Genomic DNA, 10,907 nt, shown 5'->3' on the forward strand with positions numbered 1-10,907 from the left:
ATATGTAAATCAGTCTTGACCCTGTTCTTCATGGGAACAGTCCAGCCCGAACTGCCAAGCCAGGTCCTCCCTGGACTGGAAACAAGCATTCTGGGACCGGTTTCCGGGTATAACCCTTCATCAGCCAGGCTAGCTTGGATCCAGAAGATTTTTACAAAAATAATAACCCGAATACATTAAACTTACAATTCCAAACAAGATCACGTAAAAGATTTATAACCTTCTCTGACACATCCTCTGATTCCGATCCAGATACACAAAGATCATTTGCTGCGGCTCAACCTTTTTTAGGCAGAGGTGGCAGCAGAGGGACCAGAGGTGGCGGTACTCCGAGGGGGCAATTTCAGGATCAAGGATTTTTTCGGACCAGATGGAGAGCTTACAGGAGATTAAAAAAACAGAAGACCTTATCCCTATCTATAACTTGTCCTCATATTCACTCCCTCAAACAGAAAGACAAATCCTCAGCAAAGGATTATCGTTTGTGCCTATTAGAAACCAAGATTCGGTTGACAGTAAAATAGAAGTCTTACAATTCCTTCGGAAAGTCAGGCTTAAAGCTTTTTTCAATTCAGTGCCCCCACTGAAAGAGATTAATAGTAGTGGACTAAGAACTAAATCCACCTTCTTGCCAGAAAGAAATGACATGCCTTTAGAAGTAAAAGTCTTTGAAGATATAGTATTAAAAGAGTTGGATTTACTTAATACTAAAACAATCTACTTTAAGGACAATTGTTCCAAAATAGAAAGAGAAGCCATAACCAACTTGGGTAAGAAAAAAGACATTATAATTAAAACAGCTGATAAAGGAGGTGCGATAGTGATCTGGGATTTAGAACAATATAATGAAGAAGTTATGAGACAACTCAGTAACATTTCACTCTACCGAGAGATAGAAGACAACACTCCCAAACAAGTCAGATCTCAAATTGAGGCGATTACATCTGAAGCCAGGGAACAGAGGTGGATCAGTAAAAATGAGAACCAGAATGAAGGTAGAACTCGATGTTTTTACATCCTGCCTAAGATTCACAAAGATTTAGAGAAACCCCCAGGCAGACCTATTATGTCGGCCTGTGGCTCGATTTTAGAACCTCTTGCACAATTTGTTGACATTTTCCTTAAACCTTTTGTGATTAAGACCATTTCCTACGTTCGTGACTCAATGGACATTATTAACAAGTTAGAAAAAATGGCCTTTGACTAAGATAGACAGTTGTTGGTGACCTTCGATATAGAGTCGTTCTATACTAACATCCCGCAAGATGAAGCGATAGAAATCCTCAGGAAAGTACTAGCTACTGACACGGAGCCCAAAAATCCTCCCATAGACTTTGTAGCATCCTTAGCCACATTATGCCTGAAACACAATTTCTTTAAATATAAAGACAAACTGTATCAGCAGGTCAAAGGAGTAGCAATGGGTTGTAGTTTTGCTCCGGAAATTGCTAAGCTTGTTATGGACTGTTTCGAGCAAACGTGGATTTATTCACAATGCAATCCTTTCAAACCACAGATTTCTAAATGGTACAGATACATAGACGACATTCTAATGATTTGGGAAGGTACAGTTGACGGACTTAGTAGGTTTCATAATTGGCTAAACCAACGGACAGTTGACTTTAAGGTCACTATGAACAAGAATAAAAGTAAAATTAACTTTCTTGACCTATTGATCCTAACTAGGAATGGCGAGTTAGAAGTTAGTCTTTTTAAAAAACCAACAGACCGCAACACATTGATACACTTTTCTAGTGGGCATCCAAGAACACTTGAAGAGAATCTTCCATATGGTCAATTCCTGAGAATAAGGAGGAATTGCACGGAGAAAGAAGATTACTGGCAATGTGCACATGAGCTCACAGAGAAATTAATCAGTAGAGGATACCTGAAAAAACTGGTGAAAACAGCGGGGAAAAGAGCTTGGTTTACACCCCGAGAAACACTCCTAATCCCTAAAGTAAAGACAAAACAAACCCCGTTGACTTGCATCATTACATATAGTCCAAAGGCTAACAAAATACGCTTGATCATAGAAAAGAATTGGAAAATCATTAAAGATCTAAAGATTGATAAACCACTGTTTGCATTCAAAAGAGCACGTAGCCTAAGAGACCATTGGGTTAGAGCAGCCCATACACAAACAGAAGAGAGAAATTTGAGATCGATGTTACAACTACCAGCTCTCCAGGGACACTATAGATGCTGTAAATGCATTGCATGTCAATACACACAAGAGTCTAAAGAAATATCACTAAATGGGAAAGTACATGTGCAAAATGATTTCTCTAATTGTAATACGAAAAATGTTATCTACTGTATAATGTGTCCTTGTGATAAAGTCTATATAGGACAAACCTCTCAACCAGTTAAAACTCGTATTTTACAACATCGGTCAAGAATCAAATGCGCAATAAAGGGAGACCCTCTGGTTGAACACTTTACAGAATATAAACACAAAGCAGAAGACATCCGTTGGACAGTACTGGCTGTGGTGCAGCCAAAACCCGATGGGTTACCAACAATAAATAAACTTCTACAATTGGAAGCTAAACTGATTGAGAAATACCAAACAGCCCGGAATGGGTTGAACGACATTGATGAAGTGTGGTCTTTGATTGCATGATGGCTATATAGAATCTTGACATTGTCACTAACTACCTGCATGCCCAAACGTGGATAAAGACAATGTAATATGAGCATACCTTGATTTAAAGAGGGTCTATACACCAGCGATGTACCACACTCAGACTGAGCAATATTGGCAATGCTGACGTATCCAAAATGTGGTGTAAATGGATGATTTAATGGTTGACCTACGTAACTGTAGTCCGTTAGATAGTTTGATGTACTACAATGTTTTAACACCAGACGTCTTCTACATTCACATATATACATGTTTCATTTTTTGGATTTAATTTCAAGCAGTTTAAATATGCGACACCGGTAAACACTTAGGGGGTCATTACGACCCTGGCGGCCGGCCAGCAATTATGACGTGGCGCTATAGCCACGGCCATACCGCCGGCCCCTCCATTTTTCCACCAGGATTCCGCCTGGCGGTCATAATCCCCAGGGCAGCGGTGCAAGCACCGCTGCCCTGGGGATTATGAGTCCCCGACCGCCGGCCTGTCCATGGCGGTGTAAGGCCGGCGGTAAGGGGACTTGGGGTGCCCCTGGGGGCCCCTGCGCTGCCCATGCATTTGACATGGGCAGCGCAGGGGCCCCCATGCATAGCCCCGTCGCGTAGTTCACTGCCCGAATTTCGGGCAGTGAAATGCGCAACAGGTGCTACTGCACCCGCTGCACATCAGCATTGCCGCCGGCTCTATTACGAGCCGGCTGCAATGTTGATGTGACATTTCCGCTGGCCCAGCGGAAATGTCATAATAGGGAGACAGAAATACCGCCGGCAATGGCGGTATTCTGTCTCCCGTGGCCTTGGAGGTCTTTTGAAAAGACCGCCGAGGTCGTAATGACCCCCTTAGTGTACTTTAGATAAACATAGATTTGGGGATAATTGAGTGTATTCAGTGTATTCAAGTGTAGGTCTACACATTAGGTAGTGAGAGAAGGGGTTTTGTCCTCTTCAAAATGGCCACCATCCGGCCACATACATATAACTAGACGTGCCGGTCTAGTCCCGTCTGCATACACACTAGGACGACCGTGCAAAGCCTCAGCTTGTACACAGATGAGCAGGTCAATTAGACAGAGCTCCTGCCGCCGTGTCTGATGTTGATTATTCATCTGAATTCCTTCCGTTGCGGACTAAGTAAGCAAGTTCGTAGCCGCAATACTTTGCGGTAACGCTGAGTCCAAGGTTGTTTCTTTCTCCCGGCTGCATGCGTGTGAGAACTACAGAGTAATTTTGGAACCGCTAACAAACCAGTGAGTTTAGTTTTCAAATAGTCCACGCTTTTGTTTAAACGGCTAAAGAATTTGCACTAGAATATATGTGAACGAGGCACTTGTTTTGTCTTGCTTAGTACCTGCAGGCAAGGGCACACGATGTCCCTTAATGAATAACAAGGATACGGTTGGTGACAGGGAGTGACCATTGCTATACTTTGGTTGAGATTGTAAAGTGCATGGTTCAGTGTAGCATGACGTGATAAATAAACAAAGAAATAATTTTTTGTTCTATAGGGTTATTGATATACACTGACACAATTTGGGTGCTAGAGACACTAGATTAGAGCAAGCATGTGTCTCTCACTGCTATAAGCTGTTCTGGTTACAGGGAATTCGTGGTGATCTCATAACACTGATGCACACAGTTTAGCTCTCTTGCACCAGAGGCTATTTTATTTTATTATATCCTCAGTCAGTCTCCTTGCTTTTAATTTTCATAGAGGTGACGCTGCCCCCTTGATAGTCCTGATGAGGCCCTGATTGAAAAGTCCGAAACGCGTTGACATACATATTGGCAAGATTGTGTTCCTGAATTGGAGTCAGCTTTTCAAAAATTATTTTGATATGCACTACAAAATACCTTAAAAAACATATAGGTATCAGCCAGTGGCTGGTGCATGAACCTCCAATCATCGCAACAGAGTGGATTATAATTAGAATTTTGGAAATTGTGACCACCACTTTATTACAAAAAAAGACTGTTGGGCATAACCCTCTATTGATGGCACGTCAGCTACAAGACTTTGAAAAGCTAGATGTTGGCCACAGTTGAATTAAGACGAAAATGTGAATTCTATTCTTTGTGTTGTTTTTTTACGTGTAATGCTTTGTGTTGTAAAAAATGTTGGATGTATTTTGTTTAGATTCACCAATGAGTTATAATCTGCCTTGCATATAATTAGTTACAATATATTTTGGATAATAATTGATCCATAAAGACAGTATTGAGCACTGTGTTTTAGAAAATGTTGATGTAATTTATCCCTACCTTTAGAGCAACTTTCTTGTTGGTAGTTAGTTTGGATCCAGTAGCACAGTGAGCAAGGGATCCACGTCCGGGCATACCCTTCCCACTTAGGGCAACTTTAGCAATACAAATTGTGTGCCATCTCCTCAGTGGTGAAACCACATCCATCGAGGGCCTCTTTGTGTGGGAGCTTGTGGCTGAAATATGATTCTGGAGCACCAGATTTCCATTGCCTTATTCTTAGGACATCACTTTGTATAGCACAGGAAATTATTTTGCTCTATTAACTTGATTATTGAAGATTTTATACAAAGGTCTGCAGCCCTTTCTTTAACACCAAAAGTACTCAGAAGTGCTGAACATGTGCACTGGTGCCTGTCATGTTTCTATGATCTTTTAATAATATGGCCCCTGTGATGGCCTGTAGGTCACAAGTTTGAATCCAGGCACAATTAATTTACCACTTCCCAGGAGTGGCTCCTCCATGCGAGAAAGGGGTGTTGCCCAGCTGAAAAGTGCCCAGAGCAGCTGAAAAATAAAATGGTAATAAAGTGTATTTATTACTATTTTATTTTTCAGCAACCTGTCTTGAACTGAGTGTCAGGACAGGGTGGGGCAATTGCTGCTGAGGGGCAGCAGAGAGTTGTGCACTATATTTAAAGTGGGGCTGTCCCTTTGCCTAGCCATCTTGAAATTTCCAGCCTTACATGTGCACTTTAAACTTCTCTAACCCAGCTGTTTTAACACATCTGGGTTCCAAAAAGCACCGGCCTACAGTGCGCCTCTTGTCTCTCCTCTTGAGCAGTCCATTTTCCTCTTTTTAATCCTCTTTGCTTGTCTCCGTTACTTTTCTGCTGAAGTCATTGCCTCTTCTTTTTACCCACTTTTGTCTTCCCTTTGTTTTCTTCCTTCATGACCCATTTACAATTCCCTGCCAGGCTTCCTTTACTTTTCCTTCTTTCAGTAGTCGTACAACTATTTTCCTTTTTCAGACCTTTATCGTTAATGTTCCCATCTCAACCCTCAAGTACCTGTTTCTTCTACTCATCTGTTTTCCCTCTTTCTCCTGCCTATTTGCTCTTCTGGAGTCTGACGCTAAGCTGTAACCTGTGTTTCACATACCATTAATATGCCTTTTTATATTCCTCCTGAGCCCCTCAACCTGCGGCGTGGGTATCATGTCCTTTTCAGGTACTTCAGTGCAGCCAGGAGTGAGAGGACTAACCTGGGCCTTCTAACCCTCAAAGCAGCTCACCCCAAGGCTTTGAATGAGTAACTCATTTTTAGGGCACAGGTTTATCCTGTCTGTTTTTAAAGGCCTATTGTCTGCAATGCATTATAGACAAATAGTGTATCCTGTGACCACCCTCTGGTAGCTTGGCACTGAGCAGTCCGGCTTAACTTAGAAGGCAATGTGTAAAGTATTTGTGCAATAAATCATACAATACCACCATATAGCACCACAAAAATACACCACACAGTGTTTAGAAAAATATAGAATATGTATCTGGATAATTGCAGGTCAAAACGATCAAAGATGCAATAAGTAAATGTAGAGATGTCACTGAAAAGTGATATAAAGTGTCTTAAGTCTTTTAAAAGCAAACAAAGTCTCTTTTAAGCACAAACTACTTGGTTCGTGTGAAAAATCTCCGCAAAGGGCCGCAGAGGAGGAGAAGCGTGGAAACAAAGGGGTGTGTGTTGATTTCTCGTGCCGCACACGGCGATGCATCGTTTAGTTTCCACTCAGGGACAGCTGTGCATCGATTTCCGGCACTCGGTCGTGGATCCTCTTCGGGCTGCGGAGTTTTCAGACGCCCCAGGGATGTTGTGTGCATTTCCTGAGCTGGCAGGACGAAGTCACAGGAGTTGCGTCGATCTGGTGGGCATTGTGTCTAATTTTCCACCGCACGGCAGGCGCTGCGTCGATTCCTCTTTGGAAGTCGGGCTGCGTTGTTCCGGCTCAGCTATGCGTCGAGTCAGTGGGTAGTGCGTCGAATTTTCGGTCGCTTCGCTGGTGCTGCATTGATCTTCTCGTTGCGAAGTCGGGCTGCATCGTTCCGGTTCGGCGTGTGGTGACATTTTCACCGAGGTGCAGACTGTGCGTCATTCCTGGCAGGCTGTGCGTCAAATTTCACCACACAAGGAGTCCTTCTTGAAGAGATTGTCTTTTTGGTCCTGAGACTTCAGGGAACAGGAGGCAAGCTCTATCCAAGCCATTGGAGAGCGCTTATTTGCCTCAGCCAGAGAGCAGCAAGGCAACAGGGCAACAGCAAGGCAGCAGTCCTTCACAGAAAGCAGTCAGGTGAGTCCTTTGGGCAGCCAGGCCATTCTTCTTGGCAGGATGCAGGTTCTGGTTACAAGTTTCTTTTCCAGTAAGTGCCTGAGCTGGTAGGGGCAGAGGCCCTGTTTATATACCCAAATGTGCCTTTGAAGTGGGGGTGACTTCAAAGAGTGGCTTAGAAGTGCACCAAGTCCCCTTTCAGTTCAATCCTGTCTGCCAGGGTCCAAGTAGGGGGTATGGCAGTCCTTTGAGTGAGAGCAGGTCTGCCACCCTCCCAGCCCAGGAAGACCCATTCAAAATGCAGATGTATGCAAGTGAGGCTGAGTATCCTGTGTTTGGGGTGTGTCTGAGTGAATGCACAAGGAGCTGTCAACCAAACCCAGCCAGACGCGGATTGTAAGGCACAAAAAGATTTAAGTGCAGAGAAATGCTCACTTTCTAAAAGGGGCATTTCTAAAATAGTAATATTAAATCCAACTTCACCAGTCAGCTGGATTTAATGTCACCATTCTGGCCATACTAAATATGGCCTCCCCAATCCTTTCAGATCAGCAGCTACCACTCAAGCAATGTATGAGGGCAGCCCCAATGTTAGCCTATGAAGGGAACAGGCCTTACAGCAGTGTAAAAACAAATTTAGGAGTTTTACACTACCAGGACACATAAACTACATAGGTACATATCCTGCCTTTTGCTTACACAGCACCCTGCCCTGTGGGTTACCTAGGGCATACCTTAGGGGTGTCTTATGCGTAGAAAAAGGGGAGTTTTAGGCTTGGCAAGTACACCCAGGTCTTGCAATGGCAGGCCTGAGACAAGGTTAAGAGGCTACTTAAGTGGGTGGCACAACCAGTGCTCCAGGCCCTCTAGCAGCATTTAATATACAGGTCCCAGGTACACATAGTGCACTCTCCTGTGGACTTATAAGTAAATTAACTAGTCCAATTGGGTATGATCCAATGTTACCATGTTTAAAGGGAGAGAGCATATGCACTTTAGCACTGGTTAGCAGTGGTAAAGTGCGCAGAGTCTGAAAACCAGCAAAAAACTGTATAAAAAAAGTGGAGGTTGGCAGGCAAAAAGTTAGGAGTGACCACCCTAAGGCTGTCGGGTCCAACAGACCCTGTTACATGGATATGTGCACTTTTGCAGGTTATATGGATAATTGCACTCTTGCCGGTTACATGGATAATTACATTTTTGTCAATAGTTTCACTGCAAGCAAACTTCTGTTCTCTTTTGTGTGTCTGCTTTGTACTCATGGTGGCCTTGGCTCGCTTATGTAAAACTGTTTTACTTTTCATTTTGAGTTTATGTGGCAAGAAAAGTCCTGTGAGGAGTTTACAACGCTATTAGATTGAACTTGAGCTCACGCGAGACCCTTTGCATTGCAAATGCTTGTTTATTTTGATTCTAATTTTTAATAAACTCTTTTGGGTGATGACCTGGCAGCTGTGCACTGATACCAAGCTGCTTACTTCTTGCTGTGTCCCCTTCACTCGCACTTTGTCTCATCTGTTGCTTACCCACTCCGCCCTATCCCGATCCATATTATTTTTTAAATCTATTTATTTATTTATTCATTGAAAATACACATTTTTCCTGAGCGACGGGAAGCTGCGTTTGAAACCACCTCTGCTTTCTTCTTTTTGCGCTCACACACAGTGTTGCCAGATTGGGCGATTTCCCGCACAAATGGGCGATATTTTTCCCATTTGTGCGGGAAAAAAAAACAATTGTGGGAGCCTAATTCTTGGGCTATTATTAGCCCTGTATGCGCAAAATTGTTTGCGGGGCGGCACCGCCGGAGATGGATTGCCCCAGGCCCCGGCCCGTGAGATAGGTGTCGTCCCCCGACCCCCTGGACCCTTCCTGAGCCTGCCTGTGCGGCAGCGCGGGCTCCTGCTGCCTCTGAGGAACTGCGCGGCACACACAGCAGTTGTGCGGCCCATCATGCGTGTGACGTCACGGTGTTCAGCTCTGTTGGGGCAGAGGGCCGTCAATCTAGTAGCGCGCGAAAGCGCTACCAATTGACGGCCCTTCCAAGAATTATTGGCCTGCCCCTGCGGCATTATTTAAAATACCTCCGTGGGTGGGCACCGCGTGGTGCGAGCCGAGGAGCGAGCGAGTCAGTCAGTGTGTGGCACACTGTTCACTTACTGGCTGTGCTGCGCACGTGGTGGTGTCGTCTGGTGTGTGTGGCTCTTCTCTTTTTGGGCCCTGCCGCAAGCCTCAGCCCTCAGCCTGCACAGGTGTGGTGGTGGGACCCCCCTCCCCCCTGGAAAAGTCTCTTTTGTTGTGCGCTTCAGCCTTGGACCCCGAATTAAAGCCAGCGCCCAGCCCCAGAGTGCGTGATTGGGGCCCGGTAGAGGGGAGACACCCCCCCTGGCCCCTTCCTGTTGTGTAGGTGCTACTTACGTCCCCTACCTACACTGACGTGCGGCCGGTTGGTGCGCAGCTGCGGAAGACAAGGTAAGTGTCCTTCAATTTGTACCTTTGTGACTTGTTGTGAGTAGATGTATTCCTTATTTTTAATATTCAGGGGCTAATTGAGAGTGCATAGGATCTAAAGCAGTGGTTGCCAACCTTTTGATTTCTGTGGACCCCCACTTTAACATTAATGGAACCCAGGGACCCCCACTCAATCATCATTAGAATTCGGGGACCCCCGCCTGAGTCATTACTGGAAGCTGGGGACCTAATTTGTCAATATTAATTAATATTTTTTTAATTTTCTAGGCTCTTGCGGACCCCCTGAGAAGGCTTTGCGGACCCCTAGGGTTCCCCGGACCACAGGTTGGGAACCACTGATCTAAAGCACGGCAGGATTGAATAAGAATGAGTGGCATAGCCAGTGCTTAATTTGTAAATAAAAACGTGCAGGTGTCCACAGCTCTCCTCTTAAACATGCAGCTGCTGCAATTAAATGTGCAAACACAGAATACTAGGGCAGTGTAATCCTAAAGCCGTGTTGGGCCTCTTTAGTCCATTTTAAGCCATTTCACCTCACTCCTGCAGCTTTCTGCTCTCTCCCTTTCTGGCGCTCTTTTTCATTTTTGCATTCCTCCGTCTCTCCCATATGTGTATTTTGCTCGCAGTAAATGATTGAGGCAGGAAAAAAGAGTGCTGTCCCTCAAAAATAAGTGCCGGTGCTCTGCACCGGAAACAACAAGCACAAATTAAGCACTGGGTGGAATCACATGAAGGTTGTTGATGACAAAGAGTTATTGTTTTCGTCTCGTAATGCAAGGGGGTTACCAGCTGAGTTGTGCAGTGGGTGCTTTGCAGGGCAGTTAAATAAAAATAAATCATTCAGTTTGGGTATTACTTAAACCATTTTATCTGAAACCTTTTTGCACGTTTGGTAGCAGTCTATCTTATACTGCCAGTAATGCAAGTTTAATCTAATGACTTACATTTGCACAACACACAATTCTCCATTGCAGCAGTGAAGATTTAATTCTGCGGCTTTTTGGTTACACACAGACCTTTCAATGCATTAACTAATAGAGGTTTCATAATATACAGTGATTAACTTAACTTTTTTTATTTTTTATGTTAAGGCATGAGTTATGTATGTGGCTACCTGAAAGAGAATATATATATATTTTTTTTAGCCACACGTTTAACCCGGCCCCATTGCATGCAGCATCACTGTTCCCATACTTTTTTTAATGCACTTTGAGCTGTGTGCTCAGCTGATTTATTCATTTATTTCACTCCAGTTGCAGGCAGTGCAAG

Source organism: Pleurodeles waltl, chromosome 1_2 (genome assembly GCF_031143425.1).
Source record: "Pleurodeles waltl isolate 20211129_DDA chromosome 1_2, aPleWal1.hap1.20221129, whole genome shotgun sequence".
NCBI classification, from domain to species: Eukaryota; Metazoa; Chordata; class Amphibia; order Caudata; family Salamandridae; genus Pleurodeles; species Pleurodeles waltl.